This window comes from Homalodisca vitripennis, chromosome 1, assembly GCF_021130785.1.
Source record: "Homalodisca vitripennis isolate AUS2020 chromosome 1, UT_GWSS_2.1, whole genome shotgun sequence".
NCBI lineage: Eukaryota > Metazoa > Arthropoda > Insecta > Hemiptera > Cicadellidae > Homalodisca > Homalodisca vitripennis.
Genome location: NC_060207.1, coordinates 39,557,887 through 39,571,502, shown reverse-complemented (window position 1 = coordinate 39,571,502; position 13,616 = coordinate 39,557,887).

Genomic DNA, 13,616 nt, shown 5'->3' with positions numbered 1-13,616 from the left:
TTCAACTAAAATATGTATATAGCTTACACTGTTAAAACATTTCTTTATATGACTCACGGTTGGTTTAAAATTTTTCAACCTAAGAAAAATTTGATATCAGAAAAATATTATTACAAAAATATAAACAAAGTCACACCACACTTAGCCAGTAAACATTTTATTTAAATGTTTGAATCAACATAATAGTAAACAATGAGACACTCTTATTATACAAAAATATAAGTTAGTATTAATTTATTATTTGAAGTATATGAACGTTAATAACAATGTTTAAGATTTTAATAATATTTTTAATGCAAGAGTGCCTTTGTTTGTGTTTTGTTTTCATGCATTACTTATTCAACCGACTAAACTGAAATTTTACATGGACATTCTTAAGGTTCCTGGGATAATTGTAAGCTTATTCTTGATTCGAAAATCTCTCTCTGGGCTATACCTTACTGGTCTCTAAAGCAGCAAAACATCCCATCTTGGTCTCTAAAGTTGAGTATTATTAATTGAGCCTGTTGAATATAATAATTCTGTGTAAACATTGTATAATGACAGCCTGACTATATTTTCAAATAATTAAATCACTATTTTCAATTTGTTTACATTGTTATAGAGTAAATCATAACAAACGTTATTAATACTTCTTATTTGACATAGTGCAACGTCAAACCAATTAATATATTCTGGACTTTACCTAATAAACTAAATTAGAAATGTGTAAATGTAAGGTAATTAAATTAGTTTCCTTAGACGTTGTGGGTTGGTATATTTACAGTAGCTGAAGAAACAAAGCTGGAGGGACTGGCTATTAGTTTCATTCAACAAACCATTCGCTCCATTACTACAATTTTACAGGAAATAAGTAAGCGCAGTTACTCTGTGATTTTAGCAAGTGAAACTGTACATGTTGATATAATTCCTCGACTGAACTGAGGAAATTATATGACATTGCGAAAATGTATTGGGAAGCAAGAAAATGTACTTTACTGCATTTTGTATCACCTATGTACTACAATACCACACAATATCTATACCCATTCAATGAGGAAAACTGTACTGTTTCAATCCAACCTCATTACAAAATTATACATATATGTCTATAGATATATATTTTTTCTTGGAGCTAATATATAGCAACCTCCAATTTTGCAATGGAAATACAATTAATTTGAACTAGAAGTGCAAAACCTGGAATAAGAATTACTCACATTTTTACTTAACCTCTCATTCATTTTGTCATGAACACTGAAAAATGGATGCATGATATTTGATAATTCGGTTTTAAAATTATTATGGGATGCTATAGTTTACACCACAAGTGCTTCCAGTAAAAAAGCTATGAACTTCAACTTTGGATTTCCTCTAGATTGGAATTAAATAGTTCAAGTGTAACTGATATCGTGGTAGCTATTTAATCAAATACCCAGAATTTAATAACAATTGCGAGTGAAGCCGCAGATGTGCTAGTTTAACATAAGTTGATGCAATATCATTATTGTAATACTAAGTTTTGGATGAAAAACTTAACTACAGTACATTCAATTCATGAACAATATTACTATTTTTGGTAGAGAAAAGTTTTTTTAATTGTTTGCAATGCATTTTACATACAATTTTACATTATACACTTCACACACAACACATACAACATTTTTTTTTTCCGCTTTTTTCCATATTAATTATTGTATGATTAATAAAACAACTAAAGTGTTTTACATGTAGAAGCTTCTCTTACCCGCTTCACCAATAGAACTCAGAACATTACTGGGGGAGCAGTGCTTGAGAACTGACAAATTATCATCAGCACTATGGTTTTTAGTCAAGACACCCATTCGGTCATTGACCTACATGTTGCTCGCCTGCTTAGCCAAATTGGTGTAAAATTCTCAGAGCCTAAAGACATCATTTCATACATTTTCTATCTACCATATCTATTTTGAGAAAAGAAAGATTACTCTCCCAGAATTGTCAGTTGTTATCTCTTTATTGGTGGGCTTATTCATGTCTAGAGAAATTTCAAATATCTGTAGATCAGAATTGAATGAAACAGATTTCATAACATAAGCTTAAAGATGGGAATGCGTTACAAATAACTATCAGTAAGGAAATAACAAAGAATACAGTCTAGTTAAAAAAAATATTTTATGGTCTGCAACAAAAAATTACAAAATACAATATTATTGTAAGGCTCACCATTTGAGATCTATTTAGATCATTAAAATGAACAAAGAGACACGTGTGAGTAACAAAATATTCAATTATATATAATTATAATATTATAATTGATTAATATTATTTTAAATATATGCGTATGAAAATAATATCAGTTGAAAAATCCAGTATATATATACTGGTACTTTAGCTATCTAAGCACAAGGTGCCGATGGCCGAGTGGTCTAAATCGTTGGATTTTGGGTCTGAGTTAGAGATAGCGCAGGTTCAAATCTTGTCTGTGACTGTTGCACTTTTTATCAGTACCATCAACCTCGTACTGTATCGACTCTCCCCCTTATTCTGTTTGATAAGATCCTCGCACAGGCCAGTGGTCCATGAGGACAGACAGAATAAGGCTTAAAAGGGGATCGGTCTCTCCTTAAAAAAAAGTGAATATCTTGAGGACAATATGTATTGCATTTACTGTTCATACTGCAATTGCAGTAATATCTTTCTATTAGTTTGAGATATAATTTGATATATGAATTTGACTAAAGGTTTAAGGCTCATATTTATGCTTTTTATGGATTATACGCATATAAGTGTATAAATTAAAAGAGCACTTGGCCAAATAATATCCACTAGACATAGTCCTGGGTAGAATTACTCAAGTGCTAAACATCTCTCCTTTCATAAAAAACTTGAAGTAAACAAAACCTTTGATTGTACTGTGGTAAGAGTTCCACAGCAAATAATGGTACAGATTGTGGAATTTATTTGCTAATTTTTGTCGAGACCATTGTACAAGTCCTTTGTATGGTAAAAAAGAACTATTTTGGGAAGACTCAATCCCAGACATTAATGAGTACATTGTTCTTGCTAACGATGAACCGTAATACTCAACTACACCTTTAAAATAACATTATTATCAATGATGCAGCAGCCAAAGAAACTTCCAATGATACAGATTACAGACTGTAACAAAACTAAATGAACATAGTAGTAACTTGGTTAAAGAGCAATGGCAAGAGGTCAAAAGGTTGAATGGAGGTAATTATAGCTGGACAAATAAAAAAGACTAACATCCAGACGTCATTTAGATTTACCCTTTTATCAAACATCAAGGAATCTCAAAATACACAAGAACAACAGACAGCACAAGACTTGCAAATTTGTATAAATAAAACAAATACTACAAGTGAAAAAATGAAAACACTACCAACAGAAAACACTTCTTATAAAGCTTTACGCTGACAGCCAAGGTAGAAGTGTTCCAGAGTTGATCGCTTTGTGCAGCAATGGAAAAGTTCATGTGAATGGACTTGTAACAGCCGGTGCTGGTCTGCAATACGTCTACAATCAAGCTGCAAAATCAAAACAGAGATTCATTGTCTTACTGGCTGGTACTAACAACATGTCAGAAGGATATCCTCAAGATATTTACAATATGATGGAGGGTGATCTAAAGAGTTTAAGAAAAACCAGACCAATATATGTAACAACGATAACCCCCTGATATGATGTGGAGCACGATAATGAAATACACTACAACATAGCTCTAGCAAACAACTACATTAGGGAACTTGTTTTTCGCATTGGTGGTATCCACCTCATTGATTTTTACCATTTCAAAAGACATAATTTTACATGGCAAGAGATGCATCTAAGTTTTCTTTTTTAAGAAACTTACCTCTATCATCAATGATTTTGTAGACAAAATATATGAAGAAATAGTTACCAAAAAGGAATGCAGTAATGACTACTATATGCAACACAACAAAAAAACAAATATTAACAAAGAGATACATGTAATTGATCAAAACGTGGCAGATGTTATTGGGCTTATCCAAAATAATAAATCAGTAAGATTTGCACATAGCATCTCTGGGGATTTCCAAGATAGTTACCACATGACAACAAGAGTGGCTGTAGACTTCAAAAAATAATTTGGGAAACCCCGATTCTCTCAATGCCTGACCAGCCACCTAGACATACCAGATAATCAAAGCGGTACATCAGTATTTAGCTTGATTACCAAACCTAGATATTATGGAAGTCTACTTACTCTGACTATGATACAGCTTTCCAGAATCTGAACTTCATGAAAAAGGGGCTTAGACATTTAATATGTTCACCAATTGGTTGTGTACGTGATAATGTGGATTTGGCTCATTTTATCAATAGCATAATTCAACTCCAAAATTGTACAAAAGCAAGAGTCACTATAGTTACATACTCTCAAATGTCATCTCAAGTATTAAGAAAAGGAATACCTTATGGAGACTTTGTTAAACAATTTTAAAAATCTTATTACTCATAAAAATATCTTGGGATTGGTGCTAGGGTATGGTGGGGGACGCCTAGAAGCCATAGTTACTGGGAAATCCACACCTACCATGGAGGGAGAAAACACCACAATTTACTTAACTAAAGACTCTTCTTCAGCTCAGTTATTTTGAGGCACTAAAGCAGAGCAGTGCAGCTGTGATTGGAGTAGTTAATTCATCTGTTAATACCTAAGTGCGGCCCAATCACTCGATTCATCTTTAAGTTTGCTGGTTCAAACATCCCCTCCGATAATATAGTTAAAGTTTTCCATCAAAATATACAGCATCTCTCTTCCAGAATAAATGCATTAAAAATAATTTTAGATGAGATAAAATTATAAATGTTATTATATTAACAGAACATTATACAAATTAAAAAGAAATAGAACAAATTAATATTAATAGCTATACAGTAAAGGCTCATTTTTCAAGAAAAAACAAATCAAAATTGGCAGATGAAGGATTTGAGTTGAGCCAGGTAACTGTGCCAAACTTTAACTGTAAGGTTAATTGAAGAGAGGCAATTCAAGTAATTTCTTAGTAAAATATATAGATTTATGTATTGTTAGACTTGAAGGTTTGATAACCAGTTTTTCGGATCATGATGGTTAACTGCAGGAAATAAAAAAAACTTCTTTGAATAAACAGAGACTGTCTGTGAAATAAGAAAGTTCACATTCGAAAATTTAAAATATTTTTCACAGCTGTTGTCTGAAGAAACATAGAATGATGTATAATTTGCCTCAGTTGGAAGAAAATATAATAATTTTGACAATTCATTCAGTTTTTTATTTTGAGCAGGCTTTTTTAAAAGTACTAATAACAAAAAAAAACCCAAAAAATAATTTGATTACTGAAGAGTGAAAATTTAACCATGTAAATCTCATTTAATAAACTAAAAGTATCAAAAAATAAAAATTTGGAACTAAAAACTATATTGAACAGAACAAAAAAAGACTATAAGTTTAAATTAATCCAATCCAAGTCAAACTATTTTCAAAAACCAATCAATAATAGCTAATATCCAAAACATCCAAAACACTGTATGGAAATTGATAAACTCGGAAGTAGGGGTAAAAAAAGGGAAACTCTTAGCAACATTTCATTGATAGAGGGATCTCAAATTGTCTCTGATCCTAAATTAATGGCAAGTGTTTTCAAAGACTGTTATGTTAATATAGTAAAAGATTTAGATTAAACAAATAAAGATCAGTGTATAAATATTGATTTGGAACGTAATTATAGTGATGTTTAATTTATAAAACCAACATTTAGATTCAGGCCAATAGAGGTGGAACAAATAATAGACTCATTCAAGAATAAAACATCTAATTAAAACCTCTTGTTTCTGGTATTTTTCCAATGAAATTAAAGCTAGAAAAATAATACTAATACATAAAAGAAAATTATAAAAAGAATATTCTTAATCATCGACCAATATCTGTCCTACCAACAATATCTAACATTTATAGAAAAGCAATATATTTTCAGTTCACAGAAAGTTTTAGAAACATTTAATTGATTATATAATGGCCAACATGGATTTAGACCCGGAAGGTCAGTTGTGAGTGCTGCCATGTCATTTATCGAAACAATTATTGAATCAGTTGATAAATAAGGAAAATACACAATTGGAATATTTATGGATATCTCAGAAGCTTTTGATAGTGTAAAACACTTGAAGCCCATAGAAAATTATATTTATTAATTAATTATAATTATAATTAGAAAATAAAAGCCCTAGGAGTAATAAAAATTACCCTTATTTGGTTTCAATCTTACCTCTCTGACAGATCTCAATATATAGAAATAACCCATTTATCAAAACATAATTCAATTCTTAAATTTTCTTCTAATTATAATGCTCTAAGGTTTGGAGTGCCAGAAGGGTCTATCTTAGGTCAATTGTTGTTCCTGTGTTACCTGGGCAGCATGGACAAGGCTCTGGCACTACAAGCCAAATAGTGAGCTTCGCCTTTATGCAGATGATGCCAAACTAGTGATGTTATCAAAATCTCTAGAAGAATTAGAAATTCATATAATTATCGAATTGTAAAAAATTGGAAATTATTTGAAAAACCTCAATTTACTATTTACAATTTACACAAAGAAGACAGATTTTGTAACATTTAAAACACCCCAAAACAGAATAACTGTTAAAGGACCCAACAATAGTTTGTGATTCCCATATTGGACAGAAAAGCAGCACAAATTTATTAAGGTTAATATATCAATATCTAAATTGGGACGAACATGTTCATAAGGTCTTAATTATAATAAATTCTTATGTCTATGCACTAAGGAGAATGAGTTAGTACTGTGACCTAAAAAGTTTGAAAGATTTATATTTCACTTATGTTCATTCTCATGCTTCTTTTTACGTTGTCCCGTGTAAGGTTCAACCCAACAAATAAACATGGTAATATCTTATAACAACCACAAAAAAAGGCAATACTGATCATGATGATTCAGCTAAAGAACACTTTAAATGTTTAAAACATTTTACTGTTCATAGTCAATACATTTTTAAATCCATCCTTACAGTGAAAAAAATAAAAAATTAACTTAAATTTTAAGACACCTAGTCACCCTGACAACACTAGAGCAAAATACAAGGTTATCCCGGAGCAGAGGCTAAAGGATTTTTGAAAAAAATCTACATATATCAACAGATGCATACATGAATATTTGAATCTGTCATGCCATCAACAGTTTAACAGTTTATGGAGAAAACAGGAAAGCTGCAATTTAGTTTTTTGATAACGTTTTTCCAGCTTACTTTTATTAAATACTAGCTGTTTCCCGCGGCTTCGCACGCGTCTCTTAAGCTTTGCCCGTATATTTCTTTGGCTTCAAATAGTGTTTGGCTATATAATATACGTAACTGTGTCGTGCAGTTTATAATGTGCAGGCGCTTTGATAACTTTTATATCTTGCAGTACAGCCTGGTGGTGAGTTGCATCAATGGGCATTGCATATAAACCTTCTACATGGAAAAATACAAATAAATACAAATTTTCATAGTGATCGGTCCAATAGTTTCTGAGTCTATAAAGGACAAACACACAAACATTCATTTTTATATATTATTATTGATCATTGGTGCAATCTGAATAATTAGGCAATGACGTCTTCTATGCAACCTGCATTAAACTACTGATCAAGCACTTTACAATACAAATTTTCTAAATTTTAAATGTAAACAAATGTTTCTGCCTCTTTGATGAACTTCAGCTGAAAGTATTAACAGCTGTTAAGTATCAGTTCGCTTTGTATTATGTGTCGTAGCGCAGTCTGTCGGATCCAATATAAAACACTCTAACATCAACAACGATTTATAATTAACAAATTAATTAAATAAACTATTTAAATTGGACCAAATTACTTGAAACTTTTTGTGCCTATAACCTTCTACAGATCAAGACGAACAAATTAAAAAAAAAATTAGGCGAATCCGTCCAGCCGTTTGTGAGTGATGCTGTTACACACGAACAGTTTCATTTTTATATTATAGATGATGACTTGATGAAACAGAAATAATGCTTGATGCTTAGAAGAGTTTTCATCAGAGCATATTAAGCTGATATTTACTAAATCACTTATTCTTCCACACTCTGATGGCTGTAACTCCATAATCAGTAATATAACAATAGTGTTTAGGAAGAAGCTGCAAAAGAACCAAAACTACTGCTTATCTTATGATGATAAATATACAACATCAATATTAGAGTCATAGTATCAAAATTAATAGCCTCTTACTCTCACAAGGATATTTTGAACAGTTTTTTTATGTTGGGGACTTCCCCATGGAAATTAAATGTTGCTATTCTTATAATCAAGTAGAAATTACAAGAGAGGAATATATTATTTTAACAATGAAGTGTGCTAGAAAAACTCAATGATTAATCATTGGGTAATTACAAGGAAGAGAAAATAAACTCTATTTAATATGAATAAAATTGGTTTATTTTACAAATACTCAGTTCTTTTAAATTATATAAATCTATAAACTAGACTTACAACATGAAAAGCATCATACTATACAATGTCGTTATTTTACAATGTTATGTGTATATACTAATGGATATAATTAATTGTCATGTATCTTTGAGTTCTGAAGGACCCTTTAAAATAACAACTTAAAAAATAAAGATACTACGTATACTCATAAATTTTTATACACTGTTTATATATGGGATAGATGATAATAGTGGCCAATATTCATGGAGATTTGATCTTTTTCAATATATTTTCAGTAAAATATCTGTTATCTCAACAAAATTATTTAAAAAATTAAATGAACAACAAAAACATGAATAAATGTTAATAACTAAGTAATTACAAGAATTAATGTTTATGAGTTATTACTTCTACCTGTCCTTGGTCCACACATACTAATTAATTTAACCAGACCTATAAACACTTAGAATCAGTGCCATATTTTTAGAAGTTACACTGGTTTTATAGGTCTAATCAAATCAATAGCTTGTTTTCTGTTTGTTACTTGTGTTGTAATATTTATTTATTGTCAAATTACTTTGTCTAAAACTGTCTTTGTGTTAGCTGTTAACATTCTTTTGTCAAGAAGCAAAATACAGATTTGATCTTTTTCAATATATTTTCATTAAAATATCTGTTATCTCAACAAAATTATTTAAAAAATTAAATGAACAACAAAAACTTGAATAAATGCTTATAACTAAGAAATTGCAAGAATTAATGTTTATGAGTTATTACTTCTACCTGTCCATACATACTAATTAATTTAACCAGACCTATAAACGCTTAGAATCAGTGCCATATTTTTAAAAGTTACACTGGTTTTATAGGTCTAATCAAATCAATTGCTTGTTTTCTGTTCGTTACTTGTGTTTTGAATCAAATTTATGAAATATTTTTTAATTAGTAACATTGAAATAAATTTTAAAACTGCAAAAAGTATATGTTTATCTCTGAGTTCCATTAACAAAGTTCACAGCACAGTTAAATTACATATTCAGATTTACAATCACGCAACATGGCAACTGTAAGAATTAATAATGTAAGTAATATACGCTAAAAGAATATTGACACTAACATCGTCTATCCCTTGAACAAATTGTTAGCTCAATCACTTCTACATTCACATAACAATATCATTTACAACTCTAGGGGTTAATAAACAAACTCATTAATTTATATTACACATTATGATAGCAATATTTTATTAGATTCTTGTTGTTTCAAATATTTAGAAAATGAGAAATTAGAAAATACAATTAGCCCAGACTACATTTAAGTTCGTCCAGTCTGTATGTTTCATTATAAAGTTATTTATCACAGTTCATCCTAATTGTACATATACATAAATTGTACAGTAAGGGTCATTCAGAAACTACACTTAAATATCAGACTTTTTAAATATTAAATAACAAATCTTTAAACTACATAAGTGCCATACCAATTGTATACAGATGTTCACACATTTTCAGGTGAATCTATTCCAGTTTAAAATTGTTAATGACTTGTGAAGATTAAGAGATTCAATACTTTGACTGAGAAATGGATTTACCCTTTCACTCCCTTGACGTTTCTCTGTAACAAAACATATTGACGTGTGATTAATAATGCCTTAAAATACAACAAAACTTGTAGAGACTAGAAGTAAATAAATAATGCTTGGAAATTTCCCCTATAATGGTCCATTTAAACAATTTTCATATCCTATGACAACACTTTCTGAATCTATATATATAAAAATGAATGTTTGTATGTTTGTCCTTTATGGAATCGTGAACTATTGGACCAATCATGATGAAAATTTGTACGTATATGTATTTTTTCCACGGAGAAGGTTTATAAGCTATGCCCATCCCTTTCCCGATTCAGGATTCCGCCCCACTGGTTACAGAAATACCCATAAGAAATGCATTGCAGCAAACATATGTTAACGTCTTTTCAAATTTTTAATCAGCTGTTCTTTGTAAACATATATTACACTTATAGTTTTAAAGCATAGAGTAAGCTTAAGAGAAACGACAAATTTTGTTTAAACTGTTTTTGCAATCACTGTTAAACATAGACTTTACTATCCAGATAATACAATTCAAATTTGACGTAAAAATTCACCTTTAACTGCAATATTTATTTAATATAAACCATGCTCATGCTTGATCAGAAGAGTAATGCAGATATCATAATTACTATCTTACGTTGGCTACAAATATAAAGAATGTTATAAAATCAACCTTAGTTGTTTTTTTTGACAGAAGTATGGTTCTCAAAACTCCGTGTGTACATATTCTCCCGATCGAGACAACAAAGCAAGCTCAATCGTGGCATCGGAGATATAACTAATTTAATCTAAAATTTATTATAGTAAAAAAAAAAAATTTACTAAGTAATATAAGGACTTCGGTTCTTAAGATTTGCGTGCGAAGCCGTGGGTAACAGCTAGATAGAGGCAGGAATATGGTACATACCTTCATAATACGCCCAAGAGGCTCACGATGGAACGACTATCAATTATCTCGGCAATGTTTAGAATGTGATAGAAAAAGAATAAGTGAATATAGTGTACTGTTTTCAACGGGAAATTGCGTGCGAAGCCGCGGGCAACTTTTGCAAAAAATTATTGAAATGCGCAGCAAAGCGCGCCGGGCCCGCTAGTATTACATAATTTATATAAATTGGTAAAAGAAATAGCCTATACAACTGAGGATTATATTCAGATATATATTTACTTATCACTCTACAACTATTAATTTATAAACCCACAGTCTCCTGTTCAACATACGATTTAACTTAGTAAAGGATAAAGAAGTAATGAGATATGAACCAAGAGATTAATGCTCTTAAAAATGAAGAAAAAACTTTTATGAAGCACTGTATAAGCAGTATAGACAATAGAAAGACTTCTTTATTTACATATTTTTGAAAACAGTAATTGTGTCAATAGTTTTACATAATTGGTTAAAATTAAATGCTCAAATATAATTTGTCTTGATTAAAGTTGTATTGTTATATAAAGTCAAAACCAAGTGAGGTTAGTATGGTTATTCTTCCAGTTGACAAATTCTTCCAAGGTGTAGAAGGTGTGTTTCAACAACCACTCCATAAGATGAGATTATATGATTATAATTTATCTTAAAATATAGTGACTTGATTTTTTAATGTATATATGATTAGTTAACAGAATGAACATTAACTTATACTTTCTCCCTCACAAATGGTACAATATTGTGGAAAGATCTAATTTCAACACAAGCAGTACTTTTTAATAGGTCAATAATGTGTTTTTAATTAGTGTTGCATGCAATCAAGCAAATGCATAAATTAATTTAGTGTGTGAGTGTGATTCATAAACACCATTTCAAATTTTAATATCTGTACATTTTTACCATAAAAATAAAAAAATACATAAAAATGTTTGCTCATGGAAATTAACATTTTAAAAATTTAATTTTAATCCAGTAAATCATACTTTTACCAAAAACTTAATGTATTCAATCCAGAGAATAGCATTTTGTAATCTAGTGATTTTTGTTAAACTTTCAGCAATTATATCCAATAAAAAAGTCAAAATGTTGTAAACCAAATTATTAAAAAGTAAAACAAATCATTTTAATTTTTTTATAAATATATTTGGAATAGTAGGGTGCCAGACTACATCTTAATTTTAAGAAGTCAAGTCTTGATGTTACCACCTGATACCAGAAAAAAAACCATCAGACTCGAGGTCGATATTAGGGGTTCTACTGTGTTTTGAAAAATACTGAGAATTTAAAATCATGACTCACACTGAAATAATCAAGTGGAGAAATCTTGGTAAATACTTACAGCAAGAGGTTCCTTCTCTCGCCTGGCAGAAATTTTGCACCTTGTTATAACATTCATTCCCCTCTCCACATCACACCTACAGTCAGCGACCTGTTCTTCTCTCATTAAACTGTCTGTAATCTTGTTGGACAGAACATGAAGGAAGTTCTTCCGTAGATTGGGTTTGCCTTTAATGAAGTTAGATGAACTGAAGACTGCTCCATTTGTCTGAAAATATTTAAAAAAATAAATAATATAGTTTGTATTAGAACTATAACACTAATTAAAATATTAAAACTAAAATAAATGATTTTTTAATGTTAAATAATGTAAATGTGTGAACTGGAGAGCATTTGTTTTTTGTTATGTAATGTATTATTGGGCTGTACTGTATTGAAAATGACTATATTTATATAGTTCTTGCTTGCTTGATGTGTTTATTGAATGTACACTTTGTTATGATTTTACAAATATTTATTAGTTTTTCTAAATGTAATGAATTTTTTTGTTTTAGTTGATATTATTTGTAACCCTATTATTTGTATGTAGAATGTATTGTTGTTAGTTAATTATTAATATATAATAAACTTGTATTAGTTATTTTATTGATATCTGTAAATTGAAATATGTAATGTTTTGTGTATGATATGTTTATTTTTTGTTTTAGTTTTATAAATATCAATTGTTACAATTAGAACAGGAAAAAAGGATTGACCACAGCAGTAAAAAAATTTAATACAATCATTAAACACATACAAACCTGTTGGCTTTTTCAGTTTTTTTTTTTTTTTTTTTTTTTAAATATTTGTGTTATTGTATAATTGTTTTGATATGACTAAAATTTATAACTTAGTAAAGCAAAATTTATGATTTCATCTGAATCCTGGAATTTCTCACATATTAAGGCTAATAGAACATGGATACATGTACAATAGAACAATTTTATAGAAAAACAAATAATACAATAATGTAAAACACTTTGTCAATTCATTTACCAATATTTTTAGTTATAATTCCAAAACTAATATTCATAAACGAACACAAGAATGAAATATATTAAAAAAATAACAAAAAAACTTTTATTCTGTTTCACTATTGATGAAAATGTTATTACTTGTAACTTTGCCTCAGTATCTGACAGTGACCAAAGGGCACTTAACCTTGCTGTATAATGACACATCTGATAATTCAATAGTGATTAACAAAAATTTAAAGCAAAATAACAGATTGTTAATTAATAGACATGACTTAAAATTCTGCAATGGAGGATGTATATTATTTTTCACACTCTAACGCAATTTAAAACATTGATTTTCTCAAATTTATTTATCAATTTTTGCTGTAAAT